General features: G+C 41.3%; 1 protein-coding gene and 2 pseudogenes across 3 annotated transcripts in view; 2 read left to right on the top strand and 1 right to left on the bottom strand.

The window, feature by feature from the left end:
- LOC132206922 (histone H1-like) overlaps nt 1–20,381 on the top strand; it is a 36,727-nt gene extending 16,346 nt beyond the window's left edge. For 2 of the 3 annotated variants that reach the window (XM_059642019.1, XM_059642018.1), the window contains one exon: nt 20,044–20,381. The gene's annotated coding sequence lies outside the window, so the exon portion shown is untranslated. Of the gene's footprint in view, nt 1–2,187; nt 7,808–20,043 lie in introns of those variants that run through there. The other variant, XM_059642017.1, reaches the window with a different exon arrangement.
- The window catches only part of LOC132206921 (uncharacterized), a 1,098,881-nt pseudogene that overhangs the window by 589,005 nt on the left and 488,545 nt on the right, over nt 1–21,331 (bottom strand).
- The window catches only part of LOC132206920 (uncharacterized), a 172,324-nt pseudogene that overhangs the window by 45,448 nt on the left and 105,545 nt on the right, over nt 1–21,331 (top strand).

Here is a 21,331-nt window from a genome sequence, read left to right as displayed (position 1 = left end):
CCATGTAGATCACACCAACTGCTCTGCCTTCATCAATCCTCTTTGTTACTTCTTCAAAACACTCAATCAAGTTAGTGAGATGCGATTTCCATGCACAAAGCCATACTGACCAACCCGAATCAGTCCTGGCCTTTCCAAATACATCCAAATCATGTCCCTCAGGGTTTCCTCCAACATCGTGCCCACCACTGATGTCAGGCTCGTTCCTTCTATAGATCCCTGGCTTTCCTTTACCATGTTTCTTCAATAGTGAGACAACTTCAGCCAAACTCTGTGGCATCGATGATTTAAACATATCACTCTTTATTTCTCCAAGATTTCTAGATTCCATATCCTTCTCCACAATAAAAAACTGAAGCAAACTACTCATTTCGTACTTACCCCCCCCCCCCCAGCGATTCCACACGTAAGTTGATCTTTAATGAGCTGTATTCTCTCCCTCGTTACTTTATTATCCTTATGTACTTGTAGAATCCCTTTGGATTCTCCTTACTCTCATTTGGCAAAGCTATCCCATGTCACCTCTGTGCCCTCCTGCTTTCCTCCTTACGTATAGTTCTGGTGGCTTTATACTCTCCTCGGGATTCACTTGATCCCTGCTGTCTGTTCTTGACGTATGTATCCTTCTTTGTTTCAGAAAAAGCCTCAATTTCTGCAGTCATCCAACATTCCATATCCCTGCCATCCTTGCCCTTCACCCTCACAGCAACATATTGTTTCTGGATTCTCACTATCTCACTTTTGAAGCCTTCCCATTTTCCAGCTGTCCCGTTACCAGCAAATATACACTGCCAGATTTTGGAAGTTCTTGCCTCACACTGTCAAAATTTGCCATCCTCCAAGCAAGTTCATCTTGCAGAACAGCCTCTTGGCCAAACGATTTTCACCACAGCATGTCCATCCATCTCATACACCAACAGGGATAGAATGCAAAGTGCAAAACAAAACATTTGATTGCGTTTGCATGTTCCTTTGCTTCAGATTAATTTGATGATGATTTGCTGGCGGCTGGATCCAGACTGTCCTCAAGGTGAGACAGTACTTCAGCATCCAACAATTCAACACGTTTTCAAAAACCTCAACTTTTTGTGGCAAGGTGAATAATTTCACGTGCAATGCAACTGTTAGAAGCATGTCATCTGAATAAATGCTGTTATGCTGATCTCTCTACTTGAAGCAATGTCCTTGCCTCATAAGATCACCAGTCATGTGATTTCACTCAGTCCACCTGAAATCTGCGAAGTGGACAACCAGACAGTGAAGCATTGCCTCACCACTGCCCCTGGTAATATCTGTGTCTGCACAGCTTGCTTTTAAATGGAAGGTTTTAATTGTTTTATCACTTGTGACAAATTTATGTTCTAATCATGATCAAAAGTCCGAGAACATCCAATCATGGAATACAGGGGAAAGCTTTTATGTCTCTTCCTAGTTTAATTTTGTGCTGTTTTCTCTCTTCATGCATGATATTGTTCATTCCACTTTACTGAATTCAAAAGTGTTCCGAATCTCCAGGCCTGAAGTGTAATGTCAGCTTTCTACAAATTGTTTTCATGTAACCTGTTTTTCAAATCGCCTGCTTATTCCCACTGCAGGACAAGGTGTCCCCCCTCACCCCCAAATTCAGCTTTACACATCTTTTCCTTTGAATGACAACAATCTTTACCTTCCCCTGTGTTCCATGATTAGGTTTTGTTGGATTTCTGCTCATGACTGGAATTTAATTTGTTACAAATGATGAAATTGTTAAAATCTTCTATTAAACGCAAGATATCCAAAGCACAGAGCACACAGACTGTCGCATTACCAGGAGCAGTGGTGAGGCAATGCTTCACTGACAGGTTGTCCACTTGCCAGATTTCAATGGTTTGTGACTTTCAGTAAAGTGCATGGTATTGCTGATCTTATGAGGGAAGGATACGCTTCCAGTGGAGAGTTCAACTTAACAGTATTTTGTTAGATGGCAGTAGCATTGCACATGAAACTATTTACCTCATTTTAAAAAAAGTAGATTTTAAGTAATTAAACACACGTTTGAAATGTTGAATACTGAACAAATGTCTCACCTTGAGGACAGTCTGGAACCAGCCACCAGAGTTTAGTCATCAAATGGGCACAAAGCAAAGGTACATGCAAATACAATTGAATATTGTTTTACACTTTGCATTCTCTGCCTGTTGACCTCAGAGACGGATGGACATGTTGCATTTCATTTGGCCACGAAGATTGTTTTGCCAAGATGTCAACGTCAGGCCAAATGAAAAGTAGGACAACATGGAGAGTGACATAAATTGAGGACTCAAGGGCAGAGTCATTAATTAGCTCAGAGAAAGGGTGTTTCAGGTCAGTGAATTTTTCTTGTGCCTCTGTCTGGCTGTTTTTCTCCATTCGGTTTGCTCACTTCCTCTCTCCATCTCACTCTCTCCCACTCTCTCTCCCTCTTTCTTGCACTCTTGTCTCTCTCTCATTCTTTCTGTCTCAGTGCCTCCCCCTCTCTGTCTCTTTCATTTACTGACTACCTCACACACATTTTCCGTCTGTCTCACTCTTTGTCCTACGTCTTGCTCATTTCCTCTCTGTGTCTCTCACTCACTGTCATTCTCCCTCTTTCTGTATCTCTCATTGTTTGTGTTGAACTCTCTTTCTCTGTCACCATTCCTCTTGCTCTTTCTCCCTCTCTGTCATGTTTCTCTATCAATCTCTCTCTCCTTGTCTCCGCCTCTGTGTGTCTCTCTGTGTCTACTGTCTGACTCGCTGTCTCTCTTTCTGTCTCTCACAGTAACGCTCTCCTCTCTCTCTCTCTCACCGTCTTTCTCACTATTGCTCTCTCATTGTCTCTCTGTCTCTCATTCTTTCCCTCTCTATGTCTGTCTCACTGTCTCTCTGACTCTTTCTTTCTGTCTCGCCCTGCCTCAAACTCTCTTTCTCTCACGATCTTTCTTCCGCATAGTGTGTCTCTCATACTACCTATTTCTCACTCACTGACTCCCTCTCTCTCTCACACATTTCTCTCTCTCTCTCTCTCTCTCTCTCTCTCTGTTTGTCTCTCACAGACACATCATTCTCTCTGTCTCAATCGCTGTCTCCCTCTCTTCCTCTCACACTTTGTTTCTACCTGTCTGTCTCTGTCTCTCACACACACACTGTTTCTTTCACCATTTGTCTCCCTACTCTGTCTCTCTCAATGCCTCTCTGTGTGTCTTTGTCTTGCATTTTTTTTTATTTTTGCTCTTTCTCTGTCTATCTCTCTGACTCACTCTGTGTATCAGCCTGTCTCCTCCTTACTGTCTCCCTCTCTTTCTGAAGCAGCTTGCTGAATTCATGGCATTATATTTCTAAATACCTGGTTTGACAAGGTCATGTCAAATGCCTGCAGGTCAAGAAACAGCAGCTCAGTGACGATGTAATAAAGTCTGAACTCTGCAGGCCAGTGTCTCAATCAGGGGGTGATTATCTGGCAATTGTGTTCCAGGAGGCAGAAGCGTAAGCTTGGTCCTGCACTTTGGATTCTGTCTGCACTCAGAGATAGTACAATGTCTGGATGAGAGTGCAGGGAGTCAGACAGAAACCCCGCAGTAGCAGTGGAGAAAGCTCAGCTTTTTTGTTTTGGTGTATTTGCTGGCTAAATCAACCGTGAATTATCCAGCACAAATTGTCTTCAAAATTATTAAAGTAAACCCTCGAAACTGAGCAGGTCTGGCACCATCTGTAAGAAGAAAACAGATTTCCTGCTTCGAGTCTGGTGACTCTTCATCACAACTGACAGCAGTCAGGAATAAATGGTATTTATCCTGGAGACTGGATTTGGGGTGGTATGGTGGGGAAGGGGAGGGGTGAGAAGTGGTGCTGACAGAGTCCAAAGAGAGCGCGATAGAGAGAGATGTATGAAAATATTTGCCTTTAAGAGTGATTTCTTCTGCTTGGTTTCTCTTCACGAGGGGGTTGTGAAAGAGGTGCTGAGGTGTCTGCTCCATGACATGCAGAGGAAGTATTTTTTTTGTGTGTAAAGTAAATGAAAGAAGCATCCTCAATGCAGCCTCTGATGAAGTGTCGGTTTGCCTGCCTGGCTTTTAAACTCTGGGGTCTGTTGTGATGGATCGCCTCACATCCAGGTTTCTTCTGCAGTGGAATGCATGTGGGATCGAGTTCAGTGTGTTTATTCACAGCCTGCTTTGTGGAGTGCCATGCTTCCAGGAATTCTGGTGGTTGTGTTTGCCTGGCCTGTCCCAGGATCTTGGTGTTGTCCCAGTCGAAGTTGTGGTTCTCCTTGTCCATGTGGATTGAGATGAGTGAGTACTGGTCGTGCCTTTTGTAGCCAGTTGGTGTTCATGCACTCTTGTTCTTAGTTTCCTTCCTGTTTGTCTGATGTGGTGTTTCTCGCTGTCTCTGCAAGGGATCTTGTAGATGACACTGGTCCTGTCCATGGCAGGGAGTCGGTCTTTAGTTCGGGTGAGCACATGCATGATGTGGGGAGCTGCTGTAGTTTGCAGCGGGGCATTGACAGCAGGTCAGCAATTCATACTGGGAACTCGAAAATAAACACAAAGATCTGCACTTGACGTAATGTGTCACACATCAGCAAATGTGCCTCCGTGGCTTGGTGGCGTTCACAATATTAATACGGACGTGACGCTCTCAGTCTTGTGAGGGACACAGGAGCCGAAGTATTCAGCCAGTCCTTCAGCAGAGCCAGTTGTAGCCTGTGTACTTGTGTATATAATGAGGTGTCTAATTCCAGAACTCATCAAACATTGATGCGTTCAGATCTGTGGAGTTGGGAGAAGCCTCCCTGCCCCGTTCCCTGCCACCACAATCTCATGCTTTAATTTTACTTGCAAAATGGAAATCAAGTCCAAATTCGCTGACAATTGCACAGTGCTTTAAATCACGCTCATTATTACATGGGAAGAGCCTGAAAACCCTGTGGAGCGCCCTGTCAGAAAAAGAAGGACCCGAAGGAGGGATGGCTATTTGAAGTGCGGGTTTTATTGTTTTTATTTTTATGTTTTATTGTTTTTTATTGTTCGGAAAGTTCAGCACGAATCGGTGCCGGTGGTTTTGAATCTCTCAGGTATTCAGTTACCAACGTGGTGTCCAGAACATTTCCCTAACATTTATAACGAATTGATCAAGATATTGTTCAATGAAGAGGTTTACACAATCAGAGAGAAAGAAAGTAACAGAGAATGTAGACGATTGATCGGAGATGCTGCAGACACATGCGGTTCACCGTTCCTGCATGAATAGGATAGACAATGATGCGACAAGTGATCAATTAACTCAACTAACTTCACACTTTAAAGGGATATTAGACAGACTAAATGATCATATTGAAGTTTATGGTCAGGTCAGAACATTAAATAAAATGGATGTGATTTCAGGTGATTAACAAAAGCGAAGACTGAAAATCCGTGTTTTGGCAGGAATGGAATGGGTTCGGGATACATTTGATGTGTACAGGTGACAAACCATTAAATGTTACAACAGTTGGAATTTTTTGGGTGATCCAAAGTACAACCTGTATGAGAGTTAGGGAGGTTTCCTTATGCAGGAGAACAAGGGGACACTTTGTAGGGACACCCATTACAGAATCCCAATAGATTGATAAAATTATTATTTGTCCCAAATCAATGTGCACAACGGACAAACCAGATGTAGTTTCAATTCCAGCGGTAATTAGACTTTTGACTGTACCCTTGAAGGTTCACATATCACTGGAGAGAGGGAAAAAAAATGTGGAGTTGAATATACAGGTGAGGGAATTAAATGTATGTCAGAAGGCTTAATAGATAATTTTTTTCATAACATGTCTTGTCCCATCACTGAGTCGACATTTTGAATTGACTCTCAAATGCTCATGTGCCAAGGAATAATGGAATTGGTGAACAAGAAAAAATAATTTATTATTTTTGTCGACACTGACTTCTGTAGAGAAATGATTATATCTTCTCACAATTCGCAAAACTATGCGGTCCAGAAGCCCCACATGAAAGGAACATTTGAAATAAATAAAAGAGACTTTCACACAGGCATACAGATGACATGTTAAATTTCAGTCTGATGCTCACTGAATCAAGAAAGATCTGTCAAAAAATGCAGTAATGTTCTTGGTGCAATGGCATCTGGAATTGGGGAGGTAATATATGTACGGTCAGAAGGTTTTGTGTTTTCTCTCATTTGTTTTGTGGATTTGATGTATATTTCTGTCACGTTTCAACGTTGACGTCAGCAATATGTGCAGCACTTGAAATGGGAATTAGTTCTGTTCAGAAGTTTTAATTTTATAACTAGGAATTTGTCTTATTTCACAGTAATAGTTTATTATCTTTATTGACATGATTATTCATCTGTTTACCTTCTGACCATGTTTATTACTTTATTACTGCATTTGTGTTTTATTTATCAATCACTTTTCTCTAATTAATTGATTCATTACAGTTCATGTATATCAGTAACAGATAATGAAAAGGTGCACTTTCAAAATGTACATAGTGTAGTAAATCAACTCAGAAATAAACCAAGATACCGTGAAATGTCCAGTTATACTCAAATTTATTTATCCTATTTAAACCGTGAGTAAATAGTAGCGCCTGTAATACTACAAAATTCAGAGACGTACTAAGAGTTTATGGATTGAACTACTTGTCTGGAATAACCAGTAAAGGATCAAAGACAGGAAATTGCACTGGCGATTAAGAATAATTATCATACCTTGCAAATAATGAGTACAAGATATGTGAGCAAAATTACCTCGACACTTGCTTGATAACTGGTAGCCTTATGCAACAAGAACAAATGATTGCCCTGAAGCAAAAAATAAGGAGTTACTCGCAAGAAGCTGTGATTCAGCATACAGTCTTATTCCGAATGTGACCTGAAGTGAGAACGACAGCTCTTGACGTCAGGCTGCGTTCCACTGAGAGTGGCGTCAAGAAGCTCTGGCAAAACTGAATCAATGGGTTAACAGGGTGTAAACTCTCCGCTAGTCAGAATATTTGCTGGTAAATCGGAAGTTGACTGAGGCTGGTTTAAATCAGTCATTTCAGCTCCAGGGAATTTCTGCTGGAGTTCCTCAGGGTAGTGCCCTGTATCTTCAGCGGCTTTATCAATGGCCTTCCCTCCATTACAAGTGGGGATGCTCACCAACGACTGCACAATGTTCAGCCCCATTCATGACGCCTGAGATACTAAAGCAGTCCATGTTCAAATGCAACAAGTTTTGGGCAACTTCCAGGCTTGGGCTGACAAGTGGCAATTTATCTTCACACAACACAAAGGATAAGCAATGACTATCATCAATAAGAGAATATTTCAGTATCACTGGTTGATATTCAGCGATGTTACTGTCACTGAATCACCTATTATCGACACCTTGGTGTTCACCATTGAACAGAAACTGAACTGAAATTGCCATATGAACAGGACGGCCACACAATTCCCATGAGTGGTTTGGAATACTGTGACCATGAAATCACCCCCTGACTCCTCAATCCCTCTCCAGAAACTGCAATGCACAAGTTACCAGTCAGATGGGGAACCCTTCTCTTTTCCGGGTACAGCTCCAACGGCACTCAGGAAGTGAGACAGCATTCAGGACAAAGCTTCTGTTTAACTGGCACGACATCCACATGCAGCCCCGGCCTCCCCCACCAACACTGAGTCACAGTACTGAATACCATCTACAAGATGCACTTCAGAAATTCACCAAAGATCCTCAGCGAGCATATTCCAAACCCACGACCATTTTCACATTTGTGGGACAAGGGCAGCAAATGCAATCGAACACCACCATCTTCAAGTTCCTCCCCAAGCCACTCAGCATCCTGACGTGGAAATATTTTACGATCTTTCGCGTTCACTGCATCAGAATCCTGGAATGCCCTTCCCAATGCCATTGTGGGGAGAGCAGCTGCTCAAGAAGGTAGCACACCATCACTTTACCAAGGGCAGCTTGGGATGGGTCACAAATAAGTAATGCCCACACACTACAAATGAATAAAAGTGTAAAGGAGATGGGGCATTTCATCTGATGAGGTAGTAAATTGCAGATTTATGAAGACTGAAATAGTAATTAATAGTTTGAACGAAATACTCAACATGACCGTCAATAACATACCTCCACAAACCTGAAGGACAGAAATCTGTGTCATAGTTCAATCCAGAGCTTTTTGACAGGAGAACCCTGGAGAACAACACTTCACAAGCATCTATCTATGGGCACTAAGAGACAGACACTGTTGGTTGGAATCATAGCGAATATTCACTATGAATTAGTTCAAAGCCACATTGGGTTGTGAGGCCTAACTTGGTGACTTGAGTAGCCTCAACTTTGTTGCGATATGCAATAGAATTTAAGTTAATTGTCTCAGTAATTGTGTGTGAAATTTCTTAATATACAGCCAAACTAAGGACAGATTGTGGTAAATTTCTAAAGCAACTCTTTTCAAGGTAAACCTGTCATAATTGGGACCAGGTCGAGCACTTGAACTACGAAGGCCGTGAGGGGTTATTGACCTTGCCCAATCAGGACAGCATTGTCTGGCCAAAATAACCAGACGATTAGAATCTCGAGAATTGTCTCCGGGCTGGCCGAAAGTGTGCTCTCGTAAATGAAGGGTGCCTGATGATGGAACCCAGCCTCTGTGCTGTTTTTTTTTCAAAAGAGTTAAGGGAAAAGGACAAAGTGTTGTACGAGCGTTGAAAACAATTGGCTATATCTGTGATTAGCACAGGCATGCTGTTTGCTGGGAGAGAGGGGATAATACTTAATAACGGAACAAAAACAAAGTTGGTGGAAAACCTCAACAGATCTGGCAACATCTGGAAAGGAAAAAAAGATAACATTTTTGGGTCCGGTGACCCTTCCTCATTTTGATACCATGCTGCCTCGTGGCACAAAGTTTTAAAAAAAATCTGTAGAAGGAAAATCCTGAGGTAAAGGGGTTAATTTCAGCAAAAGCTGTGCTTCAAACACACACTTCATGCCGAATGTAAAATAAAACAGGGGAGCTACTTCTGACGTGAACGCAGGTGCCAGACTTGCTGTCCCATCTGGAGACATCAGAAAAGTGGACGGAATTTTGAAGGGATCATTATCATAAACCATAAAGTTTCACACCATAAACTCCGAGGTCAGAATCTTGTTGTAGAATTCAACTTCGCCAGAGCCAAATTGCGTGGTCAGGCTTAACTTGCTGACTTGAGAGGCCTCATTTCGTTTGCTCTGTGCAGTAAGAGTTGCATTAAACATTTCAGTGTTTGAGTATCTGTGAGATTTCTTTTAAAGTAAAGGTAGATTATGTTAATTTGCAGACCAGCAAATGATTCAGGCCTTACCAGGAGAAGGTAGACTAATGGAATAGAGAAACATATCAGCCATGATCGATTAATGGAGGAAACTGGATGTGCCAAACAATCCCACTTCCATTCCTGTATCTTGTGTGCTAATTGTTTTGTGAGATAACTCTTCCCTGGGTCTTCCTTCACTTATAATGTTCTGACTTCCATTTGTCTGATTAGCACAACTCGATGAAGACTGCGTTCTGGAGATATTTGCGAAGAGCTGATGGTACAAGATCCTCACGATGTTAAATTTCCCCGCCCCCTCCTCCCCATCCACAAAATGCTTATTGACGTGAGCATATAATGTAGTCCCATAATTCTCAGTGTGATATTATTTCTCTGTGTCAATTAATTGTCTGAACGTTTTAGTCAGTGGCAGTAGGGCCACCACGCATAAAATCGGATCACCATTTCTCCTTTGCTACCTCCGCTTTTTGGAGCAAAAGTTTTTTTTTCCTGAAACCGAAACATTGATAAGAGGAAACATTTATCACTGCAGAAATTCTTGTCTGCACTTCAATGTGCATTCTGAACACTGTGCTTCTCTTGGTTCTTCTATTCTTTCTCCCATGTTAGCATTTTTTTACAAATTTAAACCCCCGCAGTAATCAGTGATCGATGAGATGACATGCTGCAACACGATTAGATCCTTTCATTTTTTATAGGACACCAAAACCCAACACCCTTTGGGCCTTTCACTCTGGGCATCTCCCACTTCTTTCAAAGTAACCTCATAATTGAAAGAAACAGTATGGTAGAGTGTACCCAAACCCTCATTGGAATCATATATTTTCTGGAAGAAAGATTAGCTTGAGAGATGATAATACATGTAACTTGCCATTTTTAGTAGGAGCATTATGAACTATCCCAAAGTATGATGTGTTCAGAATTTTACTCAGTGAGTGATAACGTATTTAGAATTGTGGACAGTTTCATTTTTGGACTGCGGACCGATGTCCAGCAGTGTAGCAAACAGATCGGTGACGGACCACTTTTGTTTGTCGTTTATTTGAATGATTTTAGTAAGTGTATAAGAGGAACGGTTTGTGAGTTTGGGGATGACATCCTGATTGCAGTTTCTGTGGACATTGAAGAAGATTTGTTAAGATTCCAAAGATTGATTAATTATGTCAAATTTCTGAAGAGTCGCAGAATGAGTTTCATTGGTGTCCACACAAGATTTGTACAAAAAAAGGCGAGGAAAATGTCATTAAAAGTTGGGCTTTGGGTAGTGTAGAACAAAGACTCTTAAGCAGTCAGGGACTTAATTCCTTGCAGTTTGCATCACATAAGAAGTTGCTTGGGAATGCATTTAGCAGTCTTGCCTTCGTTGCTGAGACCATTGAGTAAAGGAGTTGGGACGTTACCATGGGGTTGGATAGGGTTTGATGAGGCCTTTCCTGGAGAACAGTTTACCGTGCCCAGTTAAAGGAAGGACATTATCAAGCTGGAGAGGTTTGAAATTAATGAGAATGCTGCGGGGAATGGAATATTTGAGCTGTTATGAGAGACCGGATCGGCTGGAAATCTTTTTCACTGGAGTGTGGAAGGCTGAAAGGTGACCTTACAGAGGCTTATAAAATGATGAGGAGCATAGATAATGTGAATGGCAGCTGTAAAAGAAGGCAGCACTCTCACTTTCTGTCTGCAACAAGGGGTGAGGACATAACAAGCTGATCATGTTTCTGTGAATTGGAACTATGGTTCACTGTCTAATACATCAGCTGGGACGTTTAGGGCTGAGATGATGAGGGAGGTTTAAAACAGCTCATGTTGAGTTCACTGGGACAGAAAGAAATTGAGGTCAAAACATTGAATGCGTTCAAAAAGTAGTTGTGTGTATTTCTGAGGGCTAATGGGATGAATGGGCGTGGGGCGAATGCGGAAAAGTAGTACTGCGCTGATCTCATCAGTCCTACATTAGATGTTTCCATGAAACTGCAGTTCATAAGCGCTCTCATCACTGGATGTTTTTGGCATCATATTCTATGTGTTCTTTAGGATAATTTACAGATATTGTCGGCTACATCTGTTCAATGAAGGTTTAAAAGGCATTTAGATAATTACTTGAAAAATAATTTTTTGGAGGAAAACAGGCAACTAACAGACAGGTGGGACTAGTTTAGACAACAAAATGTGAGGCTGGATGAACACAGCAGGCCAAGCAGCATCTCAGATGCTGCTTGGCCTGCTGTGTTCATCCAGCCTCACATTTTGTTGTCTTGGATTCTCCAGCATCTGCAGTTCCCATTATCTCTGGGACTAGTTTAGGTTTGGATTATGTTCGACATGGACTGGTTGGACAGAAGATGCTGTTTCTGTGTGGTATGATTCCATGACTCCGTGGTGTACACACGTGATCCTGCTCTAATCAACTGAGAGAAAGCGTGCACTGACAATGTATCTGCATGAAAACGTGTGTAAGCAACCCCAACTGCCTTTCTCCAACACGAGTCCCTGCATTAGCGCATTTGGTGTTTCTACAAGAACACCAACCGTTAAATAAGATGGCACACGATAATTTCAGTGGAGCAACAATGTGTGGGCATTAAATATTTTGGTTAGGACCTGACTCAAAAGTCCTCCTGCTGAATCAAATCGAAATGTTAGGATGTAGAGATGAATGTTTGGTTTTCTGGGTGAGAACAGAACAAGCTGGTGAGTTTTTCAGCCATGTGACTGCGAACTGGAATGATGGATCACAGGCTTACAACTTTGGGTAGGATATATGGGACTTAGATGATGACAGTGTTTTCAAACAGCGACTGTGGAGTTTCCAGTGCAGAAAGCAGTTGAATTCAAAACTTTGAATACATTCATGAAGTAGATGTAAACATTTCTGAGGGCTGCAGTGATGAAAGGGTTTTGGGAGAAAGCAAGAAAAAAACGTATTGCCGTGATCCGATCACTCCTATTTGAGATATTTCTTGAATCTACGGTTCGTAAGTGCAGCCATAAATGAATGTTCTAGCCACCACAGCAGTGTGCGCTTCAGCAGAATGTACAAATGTTGTTGGCTGTGACTGTTCAATGAACTAACTTTTATTCAGCATCATACAGCAACCAGGATTCCAAGAAAGTTCTGAAGAACTGTCCCAACCCGAAGCATTAACTTCCCTGGGCCTCTGCTGCTGCCTGCCCTGCTGTGTTCCTCCAGCTCCACACTGTTGTCTCTAACTCCAGCACCTGCAATTCTTGCTGCCTCTTAGCAAGAAAAGGACATGTTCTTTGCAGTTTGTTTTACCTTTCTTGAAGGTTCGTGTATGACGTTTCAATGTGTAATTTTGTCGGCGACTCAGATCCCTTTCGTGCAAAATTGACACACAACTTGCAGTTTCCAAGTTTGAACCAGCCATAGTTTTTGATTGGTTTCTAGACAGTAATAAACGTGACCACGGTTATAAACTGGCACATTTGATCTCAGTATCTCTAACAGGTTCATTTATTTTCATATTAAACGCCATTGCTAAAGCCTCTTCTTTTAAAATTAGTCCCTGATTTTGAACATGTTACCTTAAAATGGAAATGCTCTCTGCAAAATTTAAACAAAAGGCCATAAATAACAGAAAGTAACACACGCATAAAATGTCCAATGGAAAATATCAGATATGTTTGTATAAAGCATTTTTTGCAGCTCGGGGGATGAAGGAAATTCCTTTGTGGAAAACGATGTGAAATTAAGTCTCAGTCATAAAGAATTTCACCTAAGTTAGATTTATTTCATGACCATGTTTTTCAACTAATCTGAGAATTTGTTTCCAAAGAGAGTTCACCACAGTCTTAAGCTCTTCTCTGAATTTGTTCTGGGTGACTGCATAAATGCATGGGTTCAGGAAACAACTCAACAACTTGAGTATATTTCCTATTTCAATTGCGATATATTCAGGGTTGTTGAAATCACCTCGGTAATAATTAAGGTTTGACAGTCTGGTAATGACCAAACTCGTGGAATATGTCAACCAAAGCATTATGAAACGGACTGATACCGAGAACAATAAAATGATAGACTTTCTCCGATTCTCCAACTCTGAATTTCTTTGATTCTCATTTCTGTGACCCTGGAGTCCAACGCGAGTTCTATTTGCCAATACTATACGGTGGATGGTGAAAGAATTAAACAAAAAAATGAGGAGAAATGGAAGCCAAGCAATCCAGACACTGTAAAACCAGACAAACGCGATCCCTGGAGTTGAAGGAAAGAAAGTTACACTGGATTTGCAGCCCCATTGAATTTTGTCAATGATTTGCTCTGGCACACATGCAAACAAAACTGGGATATTCTTTAACAAGATCAAGACTGAAATGGTTACTAGCACTGTGGTCGCCGTCCTTTTGGTACAATATATTGTTTTAAACTTCTGGCAGCAGATCACAACAAATCTGTCAAACGTGAATGAAACGGTGAACCAAACAGTTAAATCGAGACTCGTGGCAATCATATATGTAATGAGCTTGCACACAGGAGTGTGGGACAGGAAAGAAAATGGTAAATAATAAATCAAAATACGATATACTATACTATAGTTGATAACAACCAATAAATCCGAAGTTGCCATCGCCAACATGTAAGCAGAGATGCATCTGGAAAGGCCTCAGTTTCCTCGTAAGATAATTAAAACAGTCACCAGGTTCGCTGAAAACGAGACAGAGAAGGTCAGTTAAATTGCAATGCATAATTGAAATAGAGGTGAAGATACTTACAAAAACATTTGAATACATCCTGAGTAATTTACAAAGGTAGAAATGTACCAAACATTTAATATGCTACTGCAGTCATCATTCCAAATGGTACTGTCAGACTGTCAGACAATCAATAAAAATGTTTGCAGAGGATACTTACGGAATATTATAGAACATAGAACATAGAACATAGAACATTACAGCACTGTACAGGCCCTTTGGCCCTCGATGTTGTGCCGACCTGTCATACCGATCTCAAGCCCATCTAACCTACACTATTCCATGTATGTCCATATGCTTATCCAATGATGACTTAAATGTACCTAAAGTTGGAGAATCTACTACCGTTGCAGGCACAGTGTTCCATTCCCTTACTACTCTCTGAGTAAAGAAACTACCTCTGACATCTGTCCTATATCTTTCACCCCTCAATTTAAAGCTATGCGGCCTCATGCTGGCCGTCACCATCCTAGGAAAAAGGCTCTCCCTATCCACCTTATCTAACCCTCTGATTATTTTATATGTTTCAATTAAGTCAGCTCTCAACTTTCTTCCCTCTAATGAAAACAGCCTCAAGTCCCTCAGCCTTTCCTCATAAGACCTTCCCTCCATTCCAGGTAACATCCTAGTAAATCTCCTCTGCACCCTTTCCAAAGCTCCCACATCCTTCTTATAATGCGGTGACCAGAACTGTACACAATACTCCAAGTGCGGCCGCACCAGAGTTTTGTACAGCTTCACCATAACCTCTTGGTTCCGGAACTCGATACCTCTATTAATAAAAGCTAAAACACTGTATGCCTTCTTAACAGCCCTGTCAACCTGGGTGGAAACTTTCAAGGATCTGTGTATATGGACACCAAGATCTCTCTGCTCATCTACACTACTAAGAATCTTACCGTTACCCCTGTACTTTGCCTTCCGGTTACTCCTACCAAAGTGCATCACCTCACACTTGTCTGCATTAAACTCCATTTGCCACCTCTCAACCCAGCTCTGTAGCTTATCTGTGTCTCTCTGCAACCTACAGCATCCTTCGTCACAATCCACAACTCCACCGACCTTAGTGTCGTCTGCAAATTTACTAACCCATCCTTCTACGCCCTCATCCAGGTCATTTATAAAAATGACAAACAGCAGTGGACCCAACACCAAACCTTGTGGTACACCACAAGTAACTGATCTCCAGGATGAACGTTTCCCATTAACTATGACCCTCTGCCTTCTTTCAGCAAGTCAATTTCTGATCAAAACTGCCAAATCACCCACAATTCCGCTCCTCCGCATTTTGTACAATAGCCTATTGTGGGGAACCTTACTGAAGGCCTTGCTAAAATCCATATACACCACATCAACCGGTTTACTCTCATCTACCTGTCTGGTCACCTTCTCAAAGAACTCAGTAAGGTTTGTGAGGCACGACCTTCCCTTCACAAAACCGTGCTGACTATCTCTAATAAATTTATTCTTTTCTAGATGATTGTAAATCCTATCCCTTAAATCGTTTTCCAACACTTTACCAACAACTGAGGTAAGGCTCATTATGTTTCTTACAACAGCAGTATTTCTCGGAAAAAGGGAAAAAAAAAACACAGACTGACCAGACAATATTCTTCATGTTGTTCTGGTAACACTGAGATTGGGAAACAGACAATGCGTAGCGTTCACAAAGAGAAATTATAAAAAAAACTACAAGTAGGTTGGATGGCTCACCAGGAAGACAAAAAGCTGCAAGAAGTGGATAATAAATCTCTTTCAACAGCAAAATCAGTGGTTTCACCATTTCTGAGGAAACATGATTTCTGTCGGTTCTGAAGGTTTGTGACTGATGTATGATTAGGTTATGGAAAGGTAATCTGTATTAATACGTGCATCAGACCTCCAGAGAGGTAATTATGTCAAATGATTACTTCTGATAATTAGGCAGGATAATTTAATTTTTGTTTTGCACAATGCACTAACTAAAATAAGGTCTGACCCGGCATCATAGACTTTCATTGTCTTCTCTATTCACTGGATCCTGATGCCATGCATCTTACCTTATTTCTGAATTTAGACAGTTGTGCTTTGTACTGAACAATCCTGCCTGGTGAATCAGTTTTGCTTTTTATCGTTTGTCACAAATCTCATGAACTACTCTACTCCACCTAATTGCCAACAGCTACATCCGTCTTGTGTATGGGAGCTCCTCACGTTCTAACAGTTGTCCACTTTCTGAAATTACATCCTTATTCAGGAATGATGGATGAGGGAACTCTAACGGATTGATTGCCATCTTGGCGGTGTTTTCCGCATCCAACCTAATTTTACTTAACTTCACCAAGTTGCCTTGGTGAATGCCATCCTTCCAGACATTGGCACTTTCGAGACCCGCTGGAAATCTGTTCCTCTGAGGGCCTGGGTATGAACACAGAGTACTGAATTAGCTTATGTGTTTCTTCCAGAGAACACAAAGCAGCTTGTACTTTCTTCAAGAAACCTTTAATGCTGCTGAATATGAGAGGAATTAAGTATCAACACTCAAGAAGTAGGATTGAAAAAATACCTAATTTGGCTAATGGAAGCTGTGTCTTGAAGATCCTGATCACCGGTTTCTCATACCTGTAGTACTTACTGTCTCCAACACACTGGCCTTGGTCTCTTCCTATTTAATTCCTGAATGCGTCCCACTGTCTATCTGACGCAGGTTTTTCTAAAAAAATAACTGTTTTGTCGCTGTCTGTTCTCGTCATATCATACCTGGCTTTGCTCCTGATTCAGACTTTGACTTCAGACCATCCCATTCCTCCTCCATAAATGTCTTGCATTTAACTGAGTTAACTTGCTCTCTGCAAAATTCTTCCGCACTGATACTTTGACCAAATGCATGACATCATCACCTAAATTTAAGTCCAGAATCGCCACCTCCCTTGTAAGGCCTATCACACGCAAGGTTAGAAACTAAACTGTCCTGGATGTGTTTCAGAATTCCCTCCCTCTAAATTACTTATAATTTGATTACTTCAATGAATGTTGGGAAATTGAAATCACCACTATCGTGCAGATGATTTTTACACTCTGAAATTTGCCTCTGCATCTGCTCCTCTATTTCACCCAGATGAGTCAGGAGCCGATATTAAACTCCAACCATTTAAACTCCGTGCAAAAACAAAATGGAAAACGAACAAGACCAGGATTTTCCGTTGAAGAATTGTTCTTTTATTCTGACATTTTTCTTAGCTCTGCCCATGTGGGTTTATTTGAGGAAATCTCCAGGATGTCATCCTTTCTAATTGCCCAAAGTGATAAACTGCTCAAAAATGTGGTGCCATCTGTTCTTTGCTTTGCCTGGGACCCTTATATTCTACAATATTGATCTGTAAATCCTTCTCCTACCTTGACCGCATCTGAGTGATAGAACATATTCCCATGTGCTCTCTTGTGTAATCAACTCATCTGCCTTGTTTTTCAAAATAACAAAGCGTGAAGCTGGATGAACACAGCAGGCCAAGCAACATCTCAGCAGCAAAAAAGCTGATGTTTTAGGCTCAGACTGGGTGCAATAAAATAGACTCAGAGTCACAGAGCGCCATGGAGTCAAACAGCCCAGAAACAAACCCTTCGGTCCAACTCACCCTGCTCCTATGATGTTGCTTGGCCTGCTGTGTTCTTCCAGCTCCACACCTTGTTATCCCCCATGGTGACCAAGTTTTTAAGACTAAACTAGTCTCACTTGCCTGCAGATGGCCAATATCCCTCTAAACCCTTGGTTTTCATGTATCTATGCAAATGCCTTATAAATATTGTAACTGCTCCTGCATCTAGCATTTCCTGTGGCAGTTCATTCCACATAAGAACCATTCTCTGTGTGAAAAAAAGATGTTGCTGAGCTGGTCCTTTTCAAATCTTTTGACTATCACCTGAAAAAAAAAGACAAAATCCCTTTCGTTTTGAACCCCACCCCTCCCCCTACAGTAGGGAAATGATCTTTGTTATTTTACCGATGGATGTCTCTCATTGTTCTATAAATGCTGTAAGGCCTTTACTCAACATCTTATACTCCAGAGAAAAATGCCCCAGACTATCCACCTTTTACTTTTAACTCAAACTCTCCAGTTCCAGTAACATCCTTGTAAATTTTCTCTGGATCCTCCACAGATTAATAATGTCCTTTCTTTAGTCAGTGAACAGAACTGCACACAATATTCAAGAACTTGTTCCAGCAACGTCTTGTGCAAGCACAACATCACGTCCCAACTCCAACACCGAGCACTGAATGTATCATTTAGCCTTGACAATCTCAATCGCTATTTTACTTTTATTGGCTATACTTTATCTGTCTTCCTGACTCACTTATCGTTACTTCTAGTACTTCAAGTGCAGCTCTGCTGCAGACACTTCTCTCAGGATCCCACCTCCTTCCCATGTTAGCTTCATCCCTCTTCAACAGCATGAGTAAAGATTGCCCTGAATTCCCCAGCAATCCTACCAACAGTCGCAATGACCCAGTAGTGAGAAATTGCAGACCATTAGAATTGTGAGCTTCATATCAATTGACTCAGAAACGAAGATTTTTTTTTAAATTTAAGAATAGAAAACAGTGCAAGTTGGTTACGTATGGGTGCAATAATTGTATTGGAGTTATATTTTCTCTGTGAATGAGTACATGGTTGAGGGGTGGCACGGTGGTTCAGAGGTTAGACTGCTGTCTCACAGCACAGGGGGATAAACTACCCAGCATTATACAGAGATGTACTAGTTAGGTGAATTGAGGGGACGTTGGGAGCCTGAGACTGCGGGCAATGGTCTTCAGAGGGTCAGTGAAAATGTGATGGTCCAAATGGCTGTTTTCAGCACTGTGGGGATGCAATGGGTTGGAAAGAGATGAAAAATAGATTAAAATTTTATTTCCACCCTTGTGATGAGATTTTTGTGTTTCTGATCCATAGTTTTATATTTCTTCATTTCCTCTTCTCCTGGCTCAAATGTATCCTTGCGTATTATGAATACTACCCATACCGGCTACTGAATGTAAAAAAAAATGTTGTATCGAAACAATCTTTCACTCTCATTTATAAAGATTCATTGCACGCCTCCGATGGTAATGGAACAAATTTCAGACAGGAGGACATAAGCAAATTACAAAGGCAGGTGGTAGCTTCAATAAATGAGGAGGCACTCCGTAAATACATACAACTTGTCTTAATACAAGAAAATGTTTCATCCTGGCAAGACGATATAAATAGAAATGTGCTTTGCGAATGTCATGATATCACTCAACTCTGATTTGCACAGCAACCTGGGTTTCCTTGTGCATAATTGCAGCACTTTAATGACAGTAGGAACTGCAGATGCTGGAGAATCTGAGGTAACACGGTGTAGAGCTGGATGAACACAACAGGCCAAGCAGGATCAGAGGAGCAGGATGGCTGATGTTTCGGGCCTAGAACCGTCTTCAGAAAGTCTGAAGAATAATTTTCTGAAGAAGGGTCTAGGCCCAAAACATCAGCCTTCCTGCTCCTCTGATGCTGTTTGGTCTGCTGTGTTCATCTACACCTTGTTATCTGCAGCACCCTCGTGTCTCGGTGAAACAACTCATTTAAAAAGCTTATACATTGTTATTGTATATTAAGATCCGAGGTGTCATTAATATCGGACAATATTTGAATGCCCTCAGGTGAAATGGACAAATGAGATCATTCCAAGTTTACAACGAATGTGATCCATCAGTTGAGTATGATTAGGCCAAACACATGTGGCTGAGGAATACTTGAACTGAGAAGACGTGACTAACAATTTTAACTTCCATCAACTGCAATCATCTTTTCTTCCAGCCCTGACAGTTCTAAGATTTTCTGGCTGGCTCTGACGAATTTCAGATGTATTTGAAACCTTAGATATCATAGTTATACAGTTCTGCTCACTCAGGTTCACGTGTATTCAGTCATCTCAGACACATCCCCTGATCTGGCTCATCAATTCTCAGGCTAAGTAGGGCAGTATTTGATCATTCTAGCATATTTGCCTCTTTTGATTCTGCAGGAATAGAGCATCGCTGCCAGGATGGGAGAAGTTGAAAAGTCACATTACTTTTGAGGACACTTCCCGTGATGTTCCCGACAGGAGACTGGCGGCGAACAATCTGACAGATTGATGTTGCTGCATTCTTTGTCAAATAATTGTCAGTGTTGTACAGGCCACGCAATGAGGCAGATTTGTTTGGAAGCAAGTTGGAGGCAATTGAGCAGCTTACACTCTAGTTAGTATACAACTGAAGAAAGAAGAATAGCATAACTGTATTGTAAAAGATAACAGAAGGATACATACAGTGATCACTATGTTCAATTGTCCTAATGTACTAACAATTCATAAATGTATACCTTGGCAAAAAAAAGGAAATCAGAAATCAGGTTTTTCCACATGCAATGCCCACAATAACAAGAGAAACCCCAGCTTCCAGCTGTAATCAAGTGAGGGGGGAATAGATTATACCTCGACCAAATTCAAGCATCTTCCACTGAGCCTAAAAAAGATCTCAAAAACAGCCTAGAATTGCTGTTCTGTGAGAACTATACACACCCATCTTGGTTGCTTGTATAGCTCTGATAAAGAAAAAAACAAGGCCACTCAAACTGCCTCCTGTTTCCTCATATGCTTTGCCACTTGTAAATGTTGTCGAGACAATTCACTCGTTCTACTTAATCATACCCTGAAATTTGACACATGGTCCAAATATTGTTAGTTAACCTCTCAACTCTTGCTTAAAAACTGATTCAAACGGACCAAATTTGGAGCAGCCCCAATTGCAGAATGTACAAATGGAATTCATTTATCCCAGTTCTCTGGGTTCCCTTGAATATAAGCCATCACTGTGATCTTTAGTGTTCAATATGACCTTCTAATGCTCCTTGTAATTCTGGATGTCGGTCAGTGGATTTGAACTGCTTCATTCCAAAGCTATCCATAACTTCCTTGAACACCTTTGACATAATTTTTTTCCCCTCGATCTGATTGTATGTGTCTGTATCTAGTTAAAAAAAATCTACAATCCCATAACCACGATACAGCATTCAGAAATCTAGTTCCCATACATTGTGATCAACAAATGGTGAAATCCACCATTTTAGTTTTCGGTATGGATCCTGTCAATCAATTGAAAACCTTGGAAAAGGTGCGTCATGATCAGGAATGGTATGAAGGGTGGTGGGCTTATTCCTGTGGTTAATGTCTCGACGGCAGTTAGAGATGAAGAGGTCGAGGGAGGGTAGGAGGCCTGGGGGTGGTGTCCAGGAGGAGGAATTGTGTCCTCCGACACTTCCGCCATCTACAA

This window comes from Stegostoma tigrinum, chromosome 44 (assembly GCF_030684315.1).
Source record: "Stegostoma tigrinum isolate sSteTig4 chromosome 44, sSteTig4.hap1, whole genome shotgun sequence".
Lineage (NCBI taxonomy): Eukaryota > Metazoa > Chordata > Chondrichthyes > Orectolobiformes > Stegostomatidae > Stegostoma > Stegostoma tigrinum.
This window is presented reverse-complemented; position numbering and strand designations above follow the sequence as displayed.